The 25,306-nt window shown below is 41.8% G+C and overlaps 1 protein-coding gene across 4 annotated transcripts in view; it reads left to right on the plus strand.

Moving 5' to 3' along the window:
• Positions 1-23,697, plus strand: part of LOC149251386 (protein REVEILLE 8-like) — a 302,326-nt gene extending 278,629 nt beyond the window's left edge. For all 4 annotated transcript variants that reach the window (XM_089459399.1, XM_089459397.1, XM_089459400.1 and 1 more), the window contains exon 9: positions 23,341-23,697. The gene's annotated coding sequence lies outside the window, so the exon portion shown is untranslated. The remainder of the gene's footprint in view (positions 1-23,340) is intronic.
• The last annotated feature ends 1,609 nt before the right edge of the window (positions 23,698-25,306 follow it).

The following is a 25,306-nucleotide window of genomic DNA, read 5'->3' on the forward strand; positions in this document are numbered from 1 at the left end:
TTAGAAGAATAACTTGATGAATGTAATTAATATCAATTAGGTGAAATAGATTCAGAATCGCTATAGTAGGGGTTCCTTGAAGAGTAGGAGTTTTCACATGCAACAAGACCCAAATTAGATCTTCATATAATCTCTAGGAAATGATCCAACTAGGGTGGCAAATAATGTCCATTGAAGATGGAGAAATACTAGCTAGGGTGGCAAGGGAACCACTAAAACTAGGGTGAGGAATTTTACTTGAAATCCTCGATCTGAAACTCACTTGAGTTTCTCTTCAATAACAATGAGAAAATGATCAGATAGATTAGAATGGTTAGCAAAAGAGTCCACTCTTCTTTTATAATTTCCATTGATACTCTCCAAGCTTCTAGATCCCCCTTTTTTTAATATTATTTTATTGGTGGGGTCACTTTCCACTAAGTGACTTTTCTCGCCCTCTCTAATAAAATAATATTTTCCACCCTTTTTTCAATAAAATAATCTTTCGCCGCCATTCTCTAATAAAATATTATTTTGGTGCCATTCTCCAATAATATATCATTTTGCTGCCTGTTGTCGCCTGGATTGTACAGGCACTGCGACAATGCTTAGGACGGGGGCTGTCACTCTGATCCCCGCCCACTCCGTTCTAGCTGTCTCCCAACAGCGGGCTACGGGGGGTAGTCCCTATGGAATGAGATGAAGGAAAACAAGTTGGAAATCAGCTTGTTTGGGAGACACAGATGAGTGGCCTAACCACCTAGTTGAAATAAAGCAAGATTATTGATTAGATTATATTTTCTATTATGAGATTAGTGCCTTGATGGAGTCACAAATTCTTGCTTCTTATAAATTGGAACCAAATCACTGGATGGACCCCCGCCGTTTGAATGGTTGACTAATCGATATGATATGAAAATCCTAGAACGTATGTGAGATGCAATGATCTTGGTAAATTTTAGTTAAATTCATAGTCTAGGTGTAACCTTCCCTTAACTATTTTGAAGTTGGGCTCCAAGGTAGGTTGTGGGAAGGAGGCTAACAGGGAGCAAACTAGGGTCTGATTAACGATACCATCTGTTAGGCTCCTATCACTCGATGCCTCTGGCACTGTAGAGACTGTTGAAATTTCTAAGTTTGACACGTTAGAAATCCCTACTGCATTATCTAGTTTAATTTCTCCTACTTGTTTATTCCATTAACAAGTTATTTATAAATATAAATACTGAAATAAACACAAATGCAACCTTAACTCATATACAGATCAACAACTGAAATAACTGAGACAAACACACAAGGGACACTATTATTTTTGGACAATCATCCCCGGAAAAACCCAATGCGGGAAAACCGGTGCAACAGATATGAGGGTTTTATTATTATGCAGTTTCTGAATACAACTAGGGTGCCAGAAATGGCTCACCCAACAAAGAATGTCCTTGGCAGTAATACCTCTCCTCGGAGACAGATATTTCGGCTAATCAATCACCGGATGAACAATCCCACAACTATGGCAGCTTCCACTACTCTGCATCACTCTGCAGGGACTGCGTTACCCTTCTCGGCTCACTAGCTCTCATTCTGCCCCACGAAAATTCTTCCAGCGCTACCTCTTGGCCCTGCGTCAGCTTTGCTAGCCTTTGCGCAGCTACTAAAGCCTCTGCATCAGCCTCTCTAGGCTCTGCACTATCTCTCTGGCACTATCTCTGCCTCTCTGCTATGTATTCTCGACCTCGTGTCGAACTGCCCCTCGTTGCAACAGATCACTGGTTCGATTCTCTCAGCAAACCCTATTCCAGAAAATCGAACTCATTGATCAATTTTGTGTCTCTCTAACTGACCCTCCAGCCTTCTCTTATACTTTTCCTGTTGAGTCTTCAACGACTGAGATTAAGTCCCTAATCAACGGCTAAGATTAGATTTGGCTTGATCCATGTCATTTAGAACATTCTCACCCAGTTTTATATTAATACCCATTAATATTTTAATTTTCCTAAGTTTGTACTTAGGAACCCCATTAAAAATATTAATTATTTTAATCTCTCCAACCGGGTGGAATTTCCCCAAACCATTTATGGGTCTTGGAGATCTTATGTGCCTTATCCTCTCTACCAATTTTCATGGCTAGAGCACATCCGATGCTACCACAAGGAAACCATTTATGGGTCTTGGAGATCTTATGTGCCTTAACCTCTCCACCAATTTTCATGGCTAGAGCACATCTGATGCTACCGCAAATCAACACTCGCTTTTAGCGAGGAATGTGCTCTAGTAATGCTTCACCAAGAAAAAATCACACTGATCCTCCGCACCGGTACTTATGCTGATGCTAGGCCTGCTGCCTCACATCATCTACACTGTTGCTTCCTATACTGCTGCCCATGACATTACCATTGCCACTGCTACATCTGTACTGCAACTCCCTCTCAATATGTTGCCCATGTTGTCCCTAGCACTGCCACTGCTAACTGCGGCACTGCAACTCAATTACTGAGAAGTAGATAACTGTCTTCTCCCAAATACTGACATCCCAGTTAGTCTGGAAGCCATGTGAAACTGAAGCTGCCTCTGCTGCTATACTGTGCTCCGTCTGCTGCTACTGCACTGTTGCATACAGCTCTGTGCCTCTCGTGCTATTGCACCCTCCATTGCACTGCCTTAGAGTTCTACACACAAGCACTGCTTTGTTGCTCCACTACACTTTCTCCACCCGACATCTATCATTCTGTTACTGTCATTAAGGGCTCCCATAGCCAGATATGATCCAAGAGTTTGGGCACTTCAAGGATCCTGCCCCTAGTGTGTAGTCCTGACTACAACTCGATGTCTCCCCACCTCTTCTCTAGAGGTGCATGAGCACTCATGGCAGAGTTGTCATTAGTCCGACATCTTTCTCTGCCTTAGCTGGAGGTGCCTTGGAGTCGGAAGCCTCTCCTTTGCTTTTCTTCCTTGGACATTGGGATGCATAATGTCCCAACTCCCCACAATGGAAGCACTTCACCTTGGAGATGTCCTTCTTCTTCCTCTTCCCTTGTTGTCTTGCAGATGCTAGAGCCGCATCCTCTTTCTCCTCTTTCTTGATTCGACTTCCCTTGCCATTACTCCCTGCCTTGGTCAACCTCATGATCTCTTCTTGGAAAAATGCTGCCCACATCTCCTCCCATCTTGCAAGAGTAGCTCTGCTCAAAATTCTTTGGACAAATGTCTCCCACTCCTCAGAGACTGCATTTAGGGCGGTCCTCACCATGAACTCCAGATCCGGTGTAGACCTTATGGAAGTAAGTTGGTCAAAAATTTCCTGCAATTTGAGGATGAACAGATCTATCTGCTCTCCCTTCTGCATCTGATATGACGGCCCCTGATTCTCCAATAACATCTTCCGCTGCACGGAAATGCCCTGATACAAGGTCATCAAAGTATCCAACATTTCCTTTGCTGTGTTCTTTTCAGCAATATGTGGTACGACATGATCTTTGACCTCATCGAGGATCATGCACTTCGCCATTTCATCCTCATACTTCTCATTTTTAGGTGGGTCGACTAGGATAGCCACGGTTCTTAAGGCAAAGTCCTTGATGCGATGTTGATCCAGGACTGCCAGGATCCTGGCCTTCCAAATGACAAAGTTGGAAGCCCTATCCAACCTGTCCTGATCCCTCAGTCCGTTCACTACCATTTCAACTCCTCTTCTAGACTTCCTCTGAGTTTCGACTTCCCTCCTGGAAATCTCCCTCTAAGTCCTGATTTCCCTGCTGGAAATCCTCTCGCCAAATGTCGAACCACTCCTCTCCAATCCTCCTTGCAATTGCGACTTGGATTTGGATTTCTTGGCTAGAAATCCGTCAAGGCAGCGACTCCCTCTACCTTGGTTTTGTCCCCTTAGGTATTGTTCTGCACCGACAGAAACAACACCCCACCAACTTCTCAATCACAATCTGCCCATAACGCCCCAAGCCCCGACAACTAAAGAAACTGAGCCTTTCAAGCTTTGCGCAATCCTAGCAACGGCAAAATCTGCTCCTCTTGGCCACAGTGTCAATCCTTCCTGGCTGAGAAAGATGATCGGGCACCTCGTAGGTCTGATCTGCCCCTCTTTGCCTCTGCGTTGACCCTCCTCCTGGCTCGAAATGGTGACGCAAGCCCTTTGCGTCACTTCTTCTCTACTGCTTCAGCTCTGGAACAATGCTGTCTCTCGAGACAGCTGCTACTGCTGCAAATTTTGGATTTTTTGCTGGTGCCTTCAGTCCTTCTGTGATCTGCAATGCTCTGATACCATGTTGAAATTTCTAAGTCTGACACGTTAGAAATCCCTACTGCATTATCTGGTTTAATTTCTCCTACTTGTTTATTCCATTAACAAGTTATTTATAAATATAAATACTGAAATAAACACAAATGCAGCCTTAACTCATATACAGATCAACAACTGAAATAACTGAGACAAACACATAAGGGACACCGTTATTTTTGGACAATCATCCCCGGAAAAACCCAATGCCGGAAATCTGGTGCAACAGATATGAGGGTTTTGTTATTTTGCAGTTTCTGAATACAACTAGGTTGCCAGAAATAGCTCACCCAATAGAGAATGTCCTTGGCAATAATACCTCTCCTCAGAGACATATATTTCGGCTGATCAATCACCAGATGAACGATCCCATAACAACTATGGCAGCTTCCACTACTCTGTGTCACTCTGCAGGGACTGCGTCACCCTTCCCGGCTTACCAGCTCTCAAGCTGCCCACGAAAATTCTTTCGGTGCTGCCTCTTGGCCCTGCGTCAGTAGCCTCTGTACAGCTACTGAAGCCTCTGCATCAGCCTCTCCAGGCTTTGCGTCGTCTCTCTGGCACTATCTTTGCCTCTCTGCTATGTATTCTTGACCTCGTGCCAAACTACCCCTCGCTGCCACAGATCGCTGGTTCGATTCTCTCAGCAAACCCTGCTCCAGAAAATTGAACTGCCCGATCAATTTTGTGTCTCCCCAACTGACCCTCAAGCCTCCTCTTATACTTTTCTTGTTGAGTCTTCAACAACCGAGATTAAGTCCCTAATCAACGACTAAGATTAGATTTGGCTTGATCCATGTCATTTAGAACATTCTCACCCAGTGTTATATTAATACCCATTAATATTTTAACTTTCCTAAATTTATACTTAGGAACCCCATTAAAAATATTAATTATTTTAATATCTCTCCAACTGGGTAGAATTTCCCCAAACCATTTCTGGGTCTTGGAGAACTTATGTGCCTTAGCCTCTCCACCAATTTTCAGGGCTAGATCACATCCGATGCTACCACAAGTCAATAGAGACTGTGGCTCTAACGACTGCAAGGTCACCGTGTTAACCACCGAAGAGTTGCCGAGGCCTCTCAAGCTAGATAAAAAGGGTTGTCGTATATCTCTATCAACCTAGATCATGCTAGGAGGTAAATTATTAATGCAATCTAAATCTAATATGCTTATGGGATAGATTATGGGTGAGATTATCTTGAGTTAATATTCCGTAGGTTATTTAAGTACTTATTCAGAATTTTGCTTAAGGCAAGAGTACTTAACAATGTTGTGATACAATCTTAAACAAGATACGTCTTAAGATATTCAAGTGTAAACTTCAACAATTAATTAATACCCCTTAATTAACCAGATTTCCTAAGTTTGGACTTAAGGAACCATTTAAAAAAGTTAATTATTTTAACTAAACCATCTCTAGGTGGAATTTTCCCAAATGATTTCTGGGTATTGGAGAATGCATGTGTCTTAGGCTCTCTACACAATCTCGAGGCAAGAGCACATCCGATTCTACAGAAATCAGCATAGCCCTCACTTAAGTCGACCTACAATGGAAGGAGGATTCAAGAAAGATGAAGTTGGCCTACCCTTGTGATCATGTTGGCCTAACTGTCTTGAAGCAACCACTATATATAGCAGTGTTCGACCTCATTTGGAGAACAAGAATTCGGTGAAGCAAGTCTGAGATTCTCAAGTGTTCAAATCATCCAAGAAGGAGCCTCAAAGTCAGAGAAGGAAGAAGGAAGGATAGCGAAGGAGAGAGTCATCGTTGAGGACTATTTTTGGGCTCGTTTACCCTCACATGTGCAAAGGTTGCAAATCCGAAGTTGTCAAAAGGAGGTTGAAAGATTGCAGTCACATTAAGATGATCTTGTTTGGGTGAATTCTTCACCAAAAGAAGTCGAGTAAGAGAGAGAAGAGTCTCCCTCAAGGAGGAGACTATTCAAGAAGCAAAGGTCAATCTAAGTTTTTTGTTGTAAAGAAAAGAGTTGCAGACTTACAAGAATAGGTCTAGATTCTGAAGGAAATTGAGAAGAGCAAGAAGAAGGGCAGCGTTGATCTAATGGTGAAGAGGAGGCTTGTGACTTGGTCTTGGAAGGGCTCTAGTGTCAAGGGTCTTTGTCATGGTCTTGGTATTCGTCAATTGAAGGTTCTATAAGAAGAATTTGTTTGGGTTTTCCTCTCAAAGAGTGAGAGGTTTTGGCCCTAGTTGACAGCCTACACACTGTGTCTCTTGTCTCCTTTATTGTTCATGCATTGGTAATTGTCTTGATGAAAAGAACACTATAATAACATAAGCAAGAGAAGATTATAATCAAGAAGTGAAAAAGCTCTCACAAACAATTATCAAGATTAAGAAATCAGTTAACTATTGATGCCCTAGATTTCTCAACATGGTATCAGAGCTAAGGTGACAAAAGTTGAGAATGGGCATCTAATCAAAGAAACACACAAGGAACGAATTTCAAGAAAGGGATCAAAGCGAGTCAAAGAATACCAAAGCAAAAAGTTCAAGATCTACATCATACAGAAACCCTCATCATATGGTTGAGCCTCATCACTCACATTGGGTTGGTGCCAAGAATCTTCTAAGATATCTTCGGGGCACAATCACTCATGGGTTGAGATACACTAACGGAGATGTGAGGCTACATGGATATTTCGATGCTGATTGGGCAGGCAGTGTGGTGGACCGAAAGAGCACTTTCGGGTGTTGTTTCTCTTTGGGTTCTGCCTCGATATCCTGGATGAGCAGGAAGTAGAAGTCGGTGGCTTTGAGCACCGCTGAGGCAGAGTACATCGTTGCGAGTATGGCCTGCTGTGAGGCTGTCTAGTTGAGGAAGCTCTACAGTGAGCTGTTTGGACATACGCTGGATCCTCTGCGACAACCAGAGTGGGATTTGTTTATCAGAGAATCTCGTATTTCATGATTGCTCCAAGCACATCGATATCAGGTACCATTTTATTCGGGATATGGTACAACGAGGAGCAATAAGGCTCCATCATATTGAGACTGATGAGCAGGTCGCCGACATTCTGACGAAGCCCCTGGGAAAGGTCAAATTCTTGACTTTTTGAGAACGACTAGGAGTTGTGGAGAGACCCTCTTATGAGGATCCTATATGATGCATACTTTGAGCTCTGGGAGCCCCGGGGTCTTGGGGTACTTCTTGGAGCGATGAGTGACCATAGGGTGACTCACCCTCCCCTAGTGGTATGCCATGTGCATGGTGAATGATTCAACCTTCCCTTGTGATACCCCATGGCGACATGTAGGCAGGATGAGTGGTTCATCCTTCTCCTGCTGAGACATCCTACCCATGCAGTCTGGGACTCATGGGAAATACCTCTCATCTGGCCAATGAGTAGGGAAATGAGGATAGGGACCATAGTAGCATCGATGGATCCATCGTGTATCTATCGTACTCCCTATGCTAGGATGGCATTGATCTGGGATCAATTGGAACTGACTTCGAGTCAGTAAGAGTGATATAACTCACTCTCTTTTGGAACTGACTTCGGGTGAGTAAGAGTGGTATGAGACACTCTCTTTATTTGGAACTGATTTCGGATCAGTGAGAGTGGTATGACGCACTCTCTTCATTGGGACTGACTTCGGGTCAGTAAGAGTGCTATTGGACACTCTCTTCTATCTGGGATTGACTTCGGGTCAGTAGAGGATGGTATTATACATTCTCAATCATTTCTTCTTCTTCATAGTTCAGCAAAGAAGAGTTGAGCAGTGCATTTGATCGCAGAGATAGTACCGACAGACAGATGGATTAGCAGATGGAGTTCTCCCTAGTTGAGAGGGAGTGTTAAAATTGGCAACTAGGGCCAAACTCCATGTGGGTCATCTTATTTATGACAGTTGATATTTTTCTTGGATTCTTCTCATCAAGAGGTGTAGGATTGATCTAACGATCATCCGATTCCGACATTGTATTCATGGAGATATGAATTTATTTATATTTCTTGACAATTTGTCAAGGTTGGTCAACAAGTAAAATAGCATTGCACACCCCCAGCGAAACCTCAACATGGCATATAAGTAGAGGAGACCTTGAGGCATTATGACACTCATCTCATCTCCACATCTCTTCTCTCTCCTAGCTTGTTTGGGTATGCGTAGGAGGAGCTTCTCTCTCTCACATGGGAAGAAGGAGGACGCAGTTAGGAGCAACAGCTTTGACGTGGGTGCAGGAGGACGCAGAAAGGTACAACAACTTTGACTTGGGTTGACCGAGGTGCTAGAGGACAGCGTTGACCAGTGTGAGGATACCCTTGACTGCGGATTTGTGTGGGGAGCCTCTATCTTGCAAGCCGCAGTTCAAATCAGCGTTCGTTGACCTCTGTTTGACCATGGTTTTGACCAGCGTTGACTAGTTAGGGCTGACTGTAGGAGCTGATATGTTGACTATTGTTTGACCATGTTTTGAGGACTGTTTTGGGGCTACTGTCTATTGCTGTTGGAGGTTGAGTTCTCCTAGGTTGTCTTGAGGACATTTGGGAGCTGATTGATCAGCCTTGTCTTTGCTGGTTAGGGTTTCATTACTGCTGTTGTAAATCACAAATTTGTGATATTGTACTATCTCTCTCTCTACTGAATTATTGAAGAATATAGAAGAATTGATCAAAGGGTTTCCCCGCATTGGGGTGTGTCCCTGGCTAGTGCCACATCTTGTGTCTGTTGTCTTGGCTTGTCTCTTGTTGTTTACATTTATGTTCTATCTACATTTTACTATCATGTTTATGTGATTGCAATACTGGAAATTGATATTGGGATAATAAGAAGAATTGAAGTAAATTGCTCCTAAGCATAGAACATACCATAATTTAACAAGATTTCTCCTGCCAATCATCCACAATGATTCCTGACACTGATCTCTGCTTATCTCCCAGCACTTCCGCGTTAACCTCCTCCAGTTTTTGTGTTGCCCCTCTGCGTCAATCTCCTCCAGCAGTTGCGTTGTCCCTTCTTGGCTCAACATTGGCTCTATTACTCTTCAATGTCTTCTTTGACGTATATTCAGTGGAACTAGAAATCACTTCCTTCTAGTACTGCCTCTAATCCTCACTGCTTGATCACTGGTTCGAATTCCTTAGCAAACCCTGCCCTAGGAAAATCGAACTAATTGATCAACTCTTTATGTGTTTCTAATTGAACCCCAAGCCTCCTTCTTATACTTTTCTCGTTGAGACTTCAACGGCCGAGATTAAGTCTCTAATCAACGGCTAAGATTAAAACTTGACTTGATCCGCCTTTCAGATCATTCTCCCCATATTTTGATTAATACCCATTAATATTTTAATTTTCCTAAGTATAGACTTAGGATCCCAATTAAAAATATTAATTATTTTAATCAAATACAATCTGGGTGGAATTTCACCAAACGGTTTATGGGTTCTTTAGAACTCGTGTCTTAGCCTCTCCACCAATATTCATGGCTAGAGCACATCCGATGCTATCAAAAACTAACAGCAAAGGTCTTATATGCTCATCTTCTGAAGCAAAGAAATGTGATTGGCTTGAAATTCTTCAAAGTGTCTTGTTCAAAACCTTGTTGAAACACAAGAGTATCTTGACTTCTTAAGCCTGATCTGAAGTAAAGAAGATATCGCACTGCAATTATATATATACATATTTGTTCAGTGATCTTCAAGATCAGTGAAGGAGCCGACCTCCATACATTTATGCAGTGTGAAGATTTCTGAAGGAACATATATTTAGTATAGTGAACTATACAATGGAACCTACAGTGAAGAAGCAAACCCAAAATGTCCTAGAATAAGAATATTCTGCCTTGAAGAAAGTGTGAAAATTCTATCATTGCAGCGACTGATTTACTTTTCCTACTTATTTCCTCATAAGTTATTCATGAAATTACTTCAACAAACATTAAAATAAATACTGCTGCAGATATCACACCATAATACAGAAACAAACATATGCACACATTGACACAGTTATTTTGGACTAATGTCCCCAGAAAAACCCAATGTGGGAAAACTGGTGCAGCAAGGGAGGATTTTATTATTCAGCAATTTTCTAGTACAACAGGGTGCCAAACTGGCTTACCCACAGATAGACAAATTTCCAGCACTTCTTCTAAACCCAGCGTAGGCCCTACTGACCTCTATGTCAGCCTGGAACCCTCTGCGTCAGCCTGAAACCCTCTGCGTTAGCCTACTGAGCCTCTACACAGCCTCTCTGGCCTTCTGTGTCACCCCTGAGCCTCTGCGTGGATGATGCAGGCCCTACTCTTCTGCCTCTCCACTGATCTCTCGTCTCTCTGTTTTGTATTTGTTGGCTCTTGACTACTCTCCAGACCACTGGTTCAATTTCTCAGCAAACCCCGCTCCAAAAATTGAATTGACTGGTCTCCCTTAGTGTGTCCTCCAAGTGACCTTCAAGCCTCCTCTTATACTTTCCTCATTGATAAATCAACGATCGAGATTAAATCCCTAATCAACGGCTAAGATTAGATCTGGCTTGATCCATGTCTTTTGGACCATTCTAACACAGTTTCATATTAATACACATTAATATTTTATTTTCCCTAAGTTTAGACTTAGGGTCTCCATTAAAAATATTAATTATTTTAATATCTCTTGAACTGTTTAGAATTTTCCCAAATCCTTTCTAGGTATTGGAGATCTCATGTGCCCCAACCTCTCCACCAAATTTCATGGCTAGAGCACATCCAATGCTACTCCAAATCAACATTCCCTCTTAGCAAGGACTATGCTCTAGGAATACTCCTCACTGAGTATCATCCTGATCATCTGACATCGGTCCTTGTGTTGATGTTAAGCCTCCTTACCCAACATCCTCTGCAATGCTGCATCCTGTACTGCTGCCCATGACTTTGCTACTACCACTGCTGCATCTGTACGACAACTCCCTCTGCATCTGTGCTGTTGCTGGTCCTTTCTCCCAACACTGCATCCGCATTGCAACTCCCTCTACATCTGTGCCACTGCTGGTCCTTTCTCCCAACACTGCATTTGCATTGCAACTCCTTCATTCGTGCTGCTAACACACTACTTCTGAAAGGGGTTCTTTACTATCCCCATCTTTCCCTTGAAGTAGTCAAATTTTGACCTTCCAAAGGCCTTGGTGAGGATATCTGCCACTTGTTCCCATGTAGGAGTGTAGCTCAACTGTATAAAAGAATGTTGAATGAATTGATTTCGAATGAGCAAACAGCTCAACCATAATACAGAGATATTTACAATAATAGAAACAATCAGTTTCATCAAAGAAACTGCTAAAAGAATATAAATAGCAACAGCTAAAAGGAATGAGCATTAAATGCTAAATAGGAATATTCTAATATATTCTAATACCCTCCCTTAATGCTCAATCTATTTACAACACCAATAGACCCTCTGAATTTTACAAATTTATCAGGACCAAGAGGCTTGGTGAAGATGTCGGCGGGCTGCTCTGTTGTGGGAACATATTGCAACTGAACTGAGCCGTCTTCAACAAGCTGGCGAATGTAGTGACAATGAGTTTCCACATGCTTTGTTCGTTCATGAAAGACAGGATTCTTGGCAAGTTTGAGCACTCCCTGATTATCACAAAACAAAGAAGTAGGCCCCGTCTGAGAAACATGCATATCTGCCAGCATACGTCGAAGCCAAACTGCCTCACAGGATGCCTTAACTGCGCCCCAATACTCGGCTTCTGTTGAGGAGAGAGTCACTACCTGTTGCTTCTTACTAGTCCAAGTAACAGCACCGGATCCTAGATTAAACACATACCCAGCTGTAGATTTACGGTCATCAACCGAACCGGCCCAGTGAGAATCAGTGTAACCACTGAGAATAGGATTGGAACTTCGAGTGTATAGGAGGCCATAATCAGAAGTGCCACGCACATATCGTAGCACACGCTTTGTTGCTTGCCAATGATCAGCTTTAGGAGCGGACATGAAGCGAGAAATGTAGCTTACTGCAAAACTGATGTCAGGTCTGGTAGCAGTAAGATAGATGAGACTGCCCACTAATTGCCTGAATAAAGTTTCATCCACAAGGGGAGAGGATGACTGAGCTGAAAGTTTGAGCCCTGGTTCCATAGGAGTTGTGGCCGGTTTACAATCCTGCATTCTGAATCTGTCCACAAGATTTTTGGCATACTTGGACTGAGAGAGAAAGATCTGATTTTCAGTCTGCCAAACTTCAACCCCCAGACAATAATGAAGAAGCCCCAAGTCTGTCATCTCAAAAGTTCTGCATAAATCTTGTTTGATCCCATGGATCAAATGTGCAGAGCTGCCAGTAATGATAAGATCATCCACATAGACAACCACAAACAAGATATCATCACCAGTATGTTTGATGTACAGGTTTGCATCAGAAGGGCTCCGCTGAAAACCCTGATCTGTCAGATACTGATCAATTTTCATGTACCAAGCCCGAGGAGCTTGTTTCAATCCATAGATTGCTTTAGCTAACCGACACACTTTCTGTTCTTGACCAGCAACCTTGAATCCTGGAGGCTGCGTCATGTAGACTTCTTCTTGGAGATCACCATTTAGGAAAGCACTTTTTACATCCATCTGATGAACTTTCCAATTGAACTGAGCTGCTAGGGCAAGAACAAGCCTTATGGTACTCATCTTGGCTGTAGGAGCAAAAGTCTCCTCATAGTCGATGCCTTCCTTCTGTGAAAATCCTCGAGCCACAAGCCGAGCTTTATACTTGTCTATGGTTCCATCAGCTTTGTATTTTACTTTATACACCCATTTGCAGCCTATGGGCTTTTTGTCTGCAGGAAGATCAGAAAGTGTCCATGTGTGATTCTTCTGAAGACTCTGAAATTCGGCTTCCATAGCCTGTTCCCACTCAGATGTACCCTTAGCCTCTGAATATGTTTGAGGCTCAAAAGTACTGTGCAGGTTAGCCATAAGAGCAAAATTGACTGTAGACTGTTGTCTGCTCTTATGTCTAGAAGTTCTGCCTTCAAGGAGCTCATCATCCCGGAGATCACCAATGGTTTTAGCCCACCATTTTGGTCGAAGAGTAGAAGAAGTAATAGCAGAAGTAGAGGAACCAATATCAGGAGGAGGTGGAGGAGACTCAAGAGCAATAGGGGCCGCAAGAGAAGGGTTATTTTCTGGAGGAAGCTCAGATAGAGTATGATCAAATACTGATGCTACATCATCCCTCCCATCAGGTGGACCGACCGGAAGAAGAACACTGTGAGGCTGATCCTCAGAACACTGCTGAGAAGAAAAAGACTGAAAAAATCCTCTGTCTTCATCAAATACTACATCCCGACTGAAGCTAAGACGACCAGTGGCTATATCTATCAGCCTATAGGCCTTGTGATGATCACTGTACCCTGTCATCATGAGTTTCTGGCTTTTGGAATCCAACTTAGATCGCTTAGCAGCTGGAATCCAAACATATGCAACTGAGCCAAATACTTTGAGATGACTGATCTTAGGCTTTCGGTCAGACCAAACCTCTTCAGGAGTCTTCCCTGTAACAGCCTGAGTGGGTGATCTGTTAAGAAGATAAACAACAGTAAATACTGCTTCAGCCCAGAATTTGTTTGGAACACTCCTGTGCTGTAGCATGGAACGAGCCATTTCAACAACCGTGCGATTGCGACGCTCGACAACACTGTTTTGCTGAGGAGTGTAAGGAGTGGTTAATTGGCGTTTGATGCCATGGATATCACAGAAGTTGGTAAACGCTGAAGAACAAAATTCCCCCCCATTGTCTGTCCTAAGGGTCATTATGTTACAACCAGATTCTTTCTCCACTAAAGTTTTAAACTTCTGAAAGGTACTAAGAACATCAGATTTATTTTTTTAAAAATATACCCACATCTTTCTACTGAAATCATCTACAATAAGTAAAAAGTATTTGCAAGCAGTGATAGAAGCTGTATTCATAGGTCCGCAAATATCAGCATGAAGTAACTGAAGTACCTTAGATGCGCGCCAAGATTCTCCATTTTTGAATGAAGACCGATGTTGCTTTCCCGCTTGACAGGCGCTGCATACCCCCAACTGCTGAGTCTGAATATCAGGTAATCCAGACACAAGTCCCTCCCTAGAGAGCTGAGAGAGATACTGCATATTGAGATGCCCATATCGCTGATGCCATAGAGTGCTGATAGGAGAAATACGTGCTGCTAGAGCCACTTCTGGAGAGTCACCGGTGTCAAGTAGCCTGTATAAACCATGATCTTCTAGGCCAACAGCAACTGTTAAACTAGACTCCCTGTCAATAATGGAGCACTTGTGGGTACTGAACACTACATCAAGTTGAGGAGAATTCCTCATAATCTGGCTGACAGATAGCAGATTAATTTCCATACCAGGGACATAGTATACATTCAGAAATATAAGTGTGCGCCCACCAGACTGAATTTGAACTGTACCTCTGCCAGCTACTGTGTACTTTTCACCTCCGCCAAATACCACGGAATCACTGAAAGGTGAGAAGTCAATAAACCAGTCACGCCTGTGAGAAAAATGACGTGATGCGCCAGAATCAATGTACCATGCAGAGGAAGGAACATGATCTGAAGACCTTTTAGCCATAAAGGCGTAAAAGGCAGACTCTGTCTGCTCGGAATGTTCTGCAACATTTGCTGTCTGATGTGGCCCTCCCTGTTTCCTCTGTTCAGAAGCAATCCTCTGTCGGCAATCTTTCTTCATGTGACCAAACTTGTGACAGTAATTACACTGCACACTTTTCTTCCGAGCAGGATCAAAAGGCTGAGAGGAGCCTTTCTGCTGAAAGGACTGAGAGGACTGATATTTTGCAGAAAATGCATTTTCCGAGGACACTGATGAGGCACTACTACCAAACTGCTGTTTCCACCGATCCTGCTGCAGAAGTTTGGTACATAAATCTGGAAACTTCAGATCAACATTTGTGGTGGTAATGTTGAGCGTTTCAATGAAGTGTTCATAAGATTTCGGTAGACTTTTCAAAGTAATGACTACCATATCTTCCTCCTCCATGGTCCGACCAATGGCTTCGAGCTGATCTCGAATGTCTTTAATTTTGTTGAGATGTTCCGGTAAAGACATATGTTCGTCCATCATGATGGAGAACAACTGATTTTTGAGAAAAAAAGCTCTGCTTTTATCAGATGTCTCATGCAGTTCTTTCAACTGTTGCCAGATTTCAGCAGCTGTCTTGCCAGAAGGGATCTGTGGTAACTGATCATCAGCGACAGAGAGCTTGAGAAGCATAACAGCCTCTCGATTTCGATCATCAAATTTATCTTGATCGGTCCCGGCTGTACCGGGACGAAGCTCTTTGCCCAAAATGAGTTGATCAAGACGCCTGTACTCAAAAATGGTCAACATTCTTTGTTTCCAAATGTTATAGTTGCTGCCATTAAAGCGTTGATTTCCTTCTAACATCAGATTGGTAAGTGTGGCCATTTTCCCAAAGAAAAATACAGAAGTCTGACACACAAGAACAATGTAGCTGCCTGTTTAACCTGATGTAAATTAAAGAACAGACTTTGTCCTGCTAAAAAAAAATTTTACCCAGCGAAAATATCTCTTCAGTCTAAAACAATAGTAATACTGCTAGCACAGAATACAGTTCTGAGAATACAGTTTCCCACAAGAGAATGCAGGTCTACCACAAGTGTATACTGATGCAATAAACAGATGTCACAGGTCTGAGTTTGTAATGAAGACTGTCAGGATCCCAAGAGAAAAAAAATTCTGCTGATTGGTAACACTGCCGTCAACCAGAACCACAAATACAGCAAATATAAATATTGAAAGATGGACCCACATGTGCTGTCTTAGCTTCACGTTTACACTGCCGGCAGACACCACGAATATATACGTCTCAGGTATGAAATTGGTCCACAAAACAGATACGAAGATCTTAAACAAATACGAAGATCTACACAAATTGGCCTACGTGAGCTATCAGAGCTTCACGTCACGTCTCAGGAATGCCGGCAAACACCACGGATATATACGTCTCAGGTATATACGTATATATATTTCACGTCACGTCTCAGGCATATACGCGTTTGAAAATAAACACGGGTTTGAAATTTGTATCCACGGGTCTGAGGTATATATCCACGGGTTTCAAAGTATTAACCACGGATTTCAAATATAACTGAACCACGGGTTTCAAATACGGGTCGGAAATATATATCTACAGGTTTCAACTGCCACGGGTCGGAAATATATATCCACGCCAAGATATATATCCACAGGTTTCAAAATGTGTATCCACGGGTCGAAAATATATATCCACGGCAGAATATATATCCACAGGCTTCAAAAGTGTATCCACGGGTTTCAAATGTAAATCCTCGGGCTTCAAAATGAATATCCACGAGTTTCAAAAATACACGCGTATCCACGGGTTTGACAGCTTTGAAAATAAAACCACGAATTTTCCCGCAGATCGAATTTTCAAACCACGAGTCTGACTTTCAAAAAAACAAATGAGTTTTGAGAGAAAACACCTGGATCACAAATGCTGAGAAATTCCACGTTGTGGTCAAGTAGCCGCCAGGTGAAGAAGAAGATAGCCGGATCCACGATTCCAAGCAGAACTGGCCAGCCAAAAAAAATCCGCTCCCACGAAAACAGTCACCGCCACAGAGTTATTTCCTTAATAAAATGATCATGCAAGGGAAGAATCCATTTCTGTATCGAGATGGACGACTGTAAGCTTTTATCACAGCGAGCAAAGCCGAGGCTAAGACTCAGTGAAGGCTGCCTGGCTTACAGAGGGCTCGACCTTAGAAAGGACTCAAGAGATTACAATGCAGAGAGAATTACTGTTCAAGAAATCTCTTAACCTTGCTCTGATACCATAAAAGAATGTTGAATGAATTGATTTCGAATGAGCAAACAGCTCAACCATAATACAGAGATATTTACAATAATAGAAACAATCAGTTTCATCAAAGAAACTGCTAAAAGAATATAAATAGCAACAGCTAAAAGGAATGAGCATTAAATGCTAAATAGGAATATTCTAATATATTCTAATACTGTACAGCTCCTCGTTGGACACAATCTCTGACAAAGTGACACCGGATATCAATATGCTTCGACCTATCATGGAATACTGGATTCTCAGAGAGTTTGATGCAACTTTGATTATCACACATGATCCTGGTCGCCTCCATATTTCTTTTGAATAGGTTTACCAGCAGTTTTCTAAGCCATATGGCCTCACACGAAGTTGTGCTTGCTGCCATATATTCTACCTCAGACGAGCTCAGAGCCACGGACTTCTGTTTCCTACTACACTAGGAGGTCATTCCTGATCCAATGTTGAAACAGTACCCAGAGGTACTTTTCCGATCCACTGAACTTCCTGCTCAATCTGCATCAGTAAATCCACTCAACCTAATATCCTTCCCCTTGGTGTATAAGAGCACATAATCAATAGTTCCCTGTAAATACCTGAGAACGTGTTTGGCTACTGCCCAGTGAACCCTCTTTGGTTCCACCATGAATTGACTGAGGGTGTTGACAGCGTAGCAAATATCTGACCTGGCATTGACTAGATACATCAAGGACCCTATGAGCTATCGGTATAGGGTGGGATCGACATCCTTGTCTTTTGATGCATCAATCTTCTTCTAGTTGGTGATCATTGGCGTAGCCATAGGTCTACAGTCTCCTATCCCGAACCTTTTCAGGATTTCTGTAGCATACCTCCCTTGCCCAAGGAAGATTTCTCCTTTCTGCTGCCAAACTTCCAACCCTAGGAAATAGTGCATTCTTCCCAGATCCTTTATATCGAACTCTGTGGCTAGATTCTTCTTGCAGTCCTCAATGAGTTTGGATAACCCTGTCAGGAAGAGATCATCCACATATAATACTAAGATAAGCGGCTCGTTCTCTACGACCAGATAGTAGAGATTCGGAGCAGCACCACTCTTGACAAACCCCATCTTCTCGCTCTCGGTGCTTGCTTCAACCCATACAAAGCTTTCTTCAGTCTACATACATGAGACTTCTTCTCATGAGTCTCAAAGCCCTCTCGTTGTTCAATGTAGATCTCTTCTTCTATTACCCCGTTTAGAAATGTCGTCTTGACATCCATCTAATGGATCTCCCATCCCATCTGGGCTGCAAGAGATATCACGGTCCTAATAGATGTATACCTGGCTACCGGGGCAAAGGTTTCCTCATAGAGTTTGGATCAGTGTGGAAAAAGTCGGGAAAAAATCGGGATTAAATCCCAATTTTTCGATTTTTTTGGCTGGCCGATTAAATCGGCCGATTTTTTCCCAGTCGAAAAAGTCGGGATTAAATCGGTACTTTTTCCAAAAAATCGTGGTATTTTTTTAATGATTTTTTTTTGTTTGAAAAAATCGGGGATTTTATTGAAAATATCGGGGATTTTATTGAAAAAATCGGGGATTTTATTGAAAAAATCGGGATTTTATTGAAAAAGTCCGGATTTTTTAAAAAATGAATATTTTTGTATTTTTTTAATTTTGCCGACTTTTTTGAAAAACTTCCAACTTTAACGACTTTTTCAACTTTTGGACCCTTGCCGATTTAATCCCGACTTCGACTTTTTCCACATTGCTCATAGTCAATCCCGTCCTTTTGAGCATACCCCTTAGCCACAAACCTGGCCTTGTATTTTTCAACACTGCCGTCCGCAGCATATTTGATCTTGTAGATCCATCTTGAACCTACCACAGATTTGTTTTGCGGCCTTGACACCACCTCCTAGACATCGTTTACCATTATGGAGTTATACTCCTCCACCATTGCATCTAGCCAAACCTGATGCTGAGCTGCCTCCTTGAAGCTGGCAGGCTCCCCATCTTGTGCTACTAACCCCTGATACCTATCTGGTTGTTTTCTCTCTCTTTTACTGTTCCTTGGTTCTCCGATGAAGTTCTCTGCATCACGTAGAATCTGACAAAGTTCCCTGCTGGTTCTTCCTCTGCCAGCAGGTGTTTCTGTTCGCTCCTCCTCCTCATCCTGAGAATCTTCCTGATCTGAGGAAGAATTCTTCACTTTCGTTGGTTGAAGAGGCATGACCAATGGATCCTCTTTCGGCTGCTCCTCAGAAGGCATTTCGCGATATCTTCTGAAAGCTCTATCCTCCATGAACTTTACATCTCATCGTACTACCACCTTCTTGCTTCCTGGAAGATAGATTCTGTATGCCTTAGTGTTCTCGCTATATCCTACCAGATACCCCTTTTCTGCAGTGTGATCCAACTTCTTCCTCTTTTCTTCAAGTATGCGACAATATGCTAAACTCCCAAATATCCTGAAATGACTGACTTCAGGCGTCTTCCCAGTGAAGACTTTCTCTGGAGTAATCTTGCCCAATGCCCGATGAGGAGTCTTGTTCTGAACATAGACAACTGTGTTGCATGCTTCTGCCCACAGGAATTTTGGCATATCCTGATCATACAACATGGCCCTAGCTGCTTCTACAATAGTCCTGTTTTTTCTTTCTGCCACCCCATTCTGCTCCGGATTGTAGGGAGCTGTCCACTCTCTTCTGATGCCCTCCTTAGTGCAATAATTAATGAAGTCCTTATCGACATACACTCCACCATTATCTGAGTGCAAAACTTTTATTTTCTGTCCTGTTAGATTCTCCACTAGAGCCTTGAACTCCTTGAATCGACAGAAAACCTCATCCTTGGTTTTCAGAAAATAGATCCAAGTTTTCGTCGAGTGGTCATCAATAAAGGTAAGGAATACTTGTCACCACTGAGAGCTTTGATGGACATAGGTCCACAGATATCTGAGTGTATCAATCCTAGTACACTCTTGTCCCTATGGTTGCTCCTAGGAAATGCCGCCTTGGCATACTTTCCTAGAGCACATCCCTTGCATACATCATCTCGTTCCGTACTCAGACCCGAAACCCGAAACTCCTGTTACAGTGCTCATGAGAATTCTCAGAGCTCCATGGTGCAACTGACCCATCCTTCTGTGCCATAGTTCGTTCAAGTCTTTGTTTCCGTGACTACCTATTAGTGCCATTGGAGATTCTAGTTGTAATCTATACAACCGATTACTCTTGATCCCGATCTGCACTTTCTTTTTCCAACTCGGGTGTTTGACGTATATCTTTTCCTTGATGAAGTAAACGTAATAGCTCTTTCCTTGTAGTTGTGACACGGAAAGTAAGTTCATCCCCAATCCTAGTACATGCAGCACATTTGTGGCACGGAATCGTTCTCCTGATTCTGTTTGAAAAACTATGGTACCCTTTCCTACTGGAGTACACTTTGCCTTGTTCCCCATGGCGATCTGAAAATTCATCTTCTCTTCTCGATATTCCAAGAAACACTCCCTAATTCCCATCATATGCCATAAGGCTCCACTGTCTATATACCATACTTCTGATGATGCAACACTAGTCATGCACGCCACTTCTTCTTCCAACTTGGAGCCAACATAGAGAAATTGAAATCTCTCTCTCTTGTGCAATCTTCTGAAAATCTGCATGAGTCCCCAGAGGTGTATGCCTCTGCATCGTGGTCTTGACCCATAACTGATTTTCCCTTCTGTCTCTACTTACTTGCTTTGATACCATGTGAAAATTCTATCGCTGTAGCAACTGATTTACTTTTCCTACTTATTTCATCATAAGTTATTCATGAAATTACTTCAACAAACATTAAAATAAATACTGCTGCAGATATCACACGGTAATACAGAAACAAACATATGCACACATAGACACAATTATTTTGGAATAATGTCCCTAGAAAAACCCAATGTGGGAACACCGGTGTAGCAAGGGAGGACTTTATTATTCAACAATTTTCTAGTACAACAGGGTGCCAAACTAGCTTACCCACAGATAGACAAATTTCCAGCACTTCTTCTGAACCCAGCATAGGCCCTACTGACCTCTGCTTCAGCCTAATGAGGCTCTGCGCAACCTCTCTAGCCTTATGCGTCACTCCTGCAGCCTCTGCATGGATGACACAGGCCCTTCTGGCTCTGTGCAGTCTCTGTTGCCTCTGCGTGGCTTCCTCTGGCTCTGCATCTGCGTCTTCTCCCTCTGCACTGATCTCCTGTCTCTCTATTCCGTACTTGCTGCCTCCTGATTGCTTTCCAGACCACTAGTTCAATTTCTCAGCAAACCCCGCTCCAAAAATTGAACTGACTAGTCTGAGGTCTCCCTCAGTGTGTTCTACAAGTGACCCTCAAGCCTCCTCTTATACTTTCCTCGTTGATAAATCAACGGCCGAGATTAAGTCCCTAATCAACGGCTAAGATTAGATCTGGTTTGATCTATGTATGTCTTTTGGACCATTCTAACACAGTTTCATATTAATACACATTAATATTTTATTTCCCCTAAGTTTAGACTTAGGGTCTCCATTAAAAATATTAATTATTTTAAAATCTCCTGAACTGTTTAGAATCTTCCCAAATCCTTTCTGGGTATTGGAGATCTCATGTGTCCCAACCTCTCCACCAAATTTCATGGCTAGAGCACATCCGATGCTACTCCAAATCAACAGAAAGGAATCCCCATTACACTTGGAGGATACGCTCTTTGAGCAAAGGTTTTTGGATATACATTATGACAATGAAACTCTGTTGAATGAAAAAGCCTATCTACAAGATTCTGTTGGACAAGTTTTGGTTGTACCTGTGATCTAGCTGAGCACTAACTCCTTAAACCTTCAAGATTTCAATGCATAACAGGGATAAATGTCTTAAAGGCCAATTGCTAAGGATTGATGTCTGTGAGACATTGTAGTAATCTAGTCAATGTGCACTAGCAATGGAAGACTCACAGTGAAGTTGAAGTTGAGGCTAACTGAAAAGTCATCTACAGCAGTTTGAAGACGAGTATTTGAGAATAGTGATCTTATATACAGTAATCTTCTATGTGATATGACAGCAAGCTTGATGTGTTACCTTGAATATCAGTGGGTATAACACCAGTGACACTTACCTTGATAGCGTGTTAGGGTTTGCACTATCTAGTCCTCTTAATGACAAGTGTCCTAAATGAACAGTATCTTTGTAATAGAATGTGTCACAATAACCTTTGATTTGACATACATTCCAAGCAGAAGCAGCAGCGATCTACATGAGAGTGCACTTGGTGTTTGATAGTATATTTTGGTACTTGACAGTGTTACTTGTACATGACAGTTTCTTGATGATAATGGTATGGATGTTGGGTTGATGGTATGACAATACTTGATTGACATAACACAATGATATTGATGATACAACAAGTATTGCTAACCTTGGACGGTGACTGACCTATTGTGATTGTGAAAGTGATTGAAACCCTAACATTTGATGTGCCAGAGATTCTCTTGACAATGAATTGGATATGTGACAGTAACATATTGACAGTGATGATTGTAATATTCTTCAGTTGCAGTGTGAACAATTGCAGATTGCAGAGTGGACAGAAATTGCAATAGTCAGTTTGAGCAGAGGCAGGATTGTCTATTGGAGTTAGGGTTTGAGGTATGATTGTGCAGGTCCCAGATTGAGTAGAGTATCCCTTACCAATTTTTTCTGTCTGTACTATGCGAGTTAAGTAGGTGTACTTCATTTTAGCATAAAACTATTTTACCACATAAGACCTTGACGGATGGTGAATGAGGTTCTCTTATAGTATAGTCACTGTTCATGCTCATGCTCTGTGTCCAGCTGTTTTCAAGTTTACAAAGCAGCATATTTCATCCTTGAGCTTTATGAGCATTGCATATAGAAGACCCACACACCTGAGATGCATGTTGAGGTGTTTAGGGATTGTTGTTCAATTGCGACAGTTTTTAAATTTTAACTGTCGTTATGCATTCAAAAATATTTAACTCATAATCTTTGTTATTTTATTTAAATGGCTATATATTTAGATATTGAGTTGCTAAAAGGTGGATGCCTTTTTATTTGATGTTTTCAAACACTTCCTTTTTACTGTTTCATAATGCTAGGTTTCTCTGTTTTGTGACATTTGCAAATGAAGGAAATTAGATTTGACGGGTGCCTCTTTCATTGCACAATGAGGTTTACAATTCTTTTAGTTTTTTAAGAGCAAGGTTTGATAGCTTGTTGGCATTTGTTGTGCAGGAAATAAGAGTTGACTCTGCAGTCCTGTTGTACATGCTTTTATATGGTCTGGTTGAGCCCAAGAAATGGCTGAAACAAACTGGATGGTAGGGTAACTCGAGATGCAAACTAATAGTCAGAACTTAGTGGCACACATTTCAGCTTATAGGTTATACCCATGTTGGAGCCATCTATGCACTCACAAAGTGCTACTGCCAAGTTTTGTTCTTATTATTTGACTGTAGTTGATCACAATGTACATTAACAACAGTATAAATTTTCTGGGAATGAAAAATACTGGAGGCCTACTAATTTGCATCAACCTATCCTACAATATTGCTAGTCTCTTTATTTCATCAACTTATGTTGTAACATCAACCTATCCTCCAATATTGCTATTGTCTCTTTATTTTATCAACTTATGTTGTAACAGTAAGTCCATCATGTAGGCATTTTACTTCTGTATTACATTACCATTCTAGCCTAAAATCCATACCTCTCACAGTTCAACAGGTTTGTTTCCTAACCTAATCATGTTTACTTCCAGCTTGTGACAAAGCTAGAAAGAACAGTTATTGGAATATTATATGAACCTAGAAGTAATGTAAACAAATTAGTTTGTAGTATATGTAACGTGCATATAATTTTATTCCACAAACTAATGCCATTATTTTATTTTGTACGTTATTTGTTGAAAGTATCCTTTTATGCAAGGCATACCGTCGTGGAATTTTTGCTGACTCCCTTTTATGAGCATTATGACCACTAACAAATAATTAGGATTCTAAAGGAATATGGATTCATTCTTCCTTCGATGAATTTTACTTTAAAGCATACCAACATTTATAACAGTGCAAATAGCTACTCAGATGTAATGTACCCAAGAAAAAATTCAAGAAAAATTTTGTTCTTGTTTTCCACAATTTGAAACTTTTCTCTTTGATATCTTTCTACAAATAGTTAGCATGCAAGTTCAGGAAAACACCTTCAGGAAAATTAACTCAAACTTTCGTCAAACATTTCATGAGCATAGTGAGAGAAATAACATCAGTCAAGAATTGAGGCAAATCTGAACTTTATTGGGACTTGATCTTCAATGTTTACAAATGCAAAATGGAGAGCAACACCTGGAATCTGCTTCAGCTGATAAGAATAAATATTTCAATTAATCTGCTGCCTGGAGGTTACACTTCAAAAATTAGTTCGTTTCTTTGATCAATATAAATTCGGCCTTCTTCTTGTGCTACAGCCCTTCATTCTACTTTAGGAAACGATTGCTATGCCAAGAAACAAGTTTCAGCCAATGCAAATATTCGTCCTCAGGAATCTGCTCCAAACTTGGTGACTTTGATCCACTGCTTGAAGATGGAGACAATTGGAAACTCACAGCCCATATATGGACCAATCTCCAAGGAACTCAATCTATGGATACAACTGAAATTGGCCCTCTGTTTGCAAGGAGAAAAATGTGCCAAACCCCTGGAATTGCCAAGAAACAAGTTTCAGCCAATGCAAATATTCATCCTCAGGAATCTGCTCCAAACTTGGTGACTTTGATCCACTGCTTGAAGATGGAGACAATTGGAAACTCACAGCCCATATATGGACCAATCTCCAAGGAACTCAATCTATGGATACAACTGAAATTGGCCCTCTGTTTGCAAGGAGAAAAATGTGCCAAACCCCTGGAATTGCCAATCTCGTCCTCCTCAGAATTCGACCCTCTTTCAATTAGCAATGAATAAGCTTCAAAGGGCAGTGTATTTCTGAAGAATTCAGGCTTATCACTTGTGCAAGAATTCTGGAACTGATTGGGATTAATAAGCCAAGCTAATGTCTTCAAGGCAAGACCCAGCTTAGCCTCTCTAAAGTTGGCACATCACTCTGGTATAACTCAGCCTCAGCTACCTGGAATCACTTCGACCTCAGATACAGGAGTGCCACTCTGCCCTCTTAAATCTGAAGTAACAATCAACTCGGCCTCCCT

The sequence above is a fragment of the Pinus tabuliformis genome, chromosome 7, assembly GCF_031772625.1.
Source record: "Pinus tabuliformis cultivar Carrire ecotype Pingquan chromosome 7, CPIR1, whole genome shotgun sequence".
NCBI lineage: Eukaryota > Viridiplantae > Streptophyta > Pinopsida > Pinales > Pinaceae > Pinus > Pinus tabuliformis.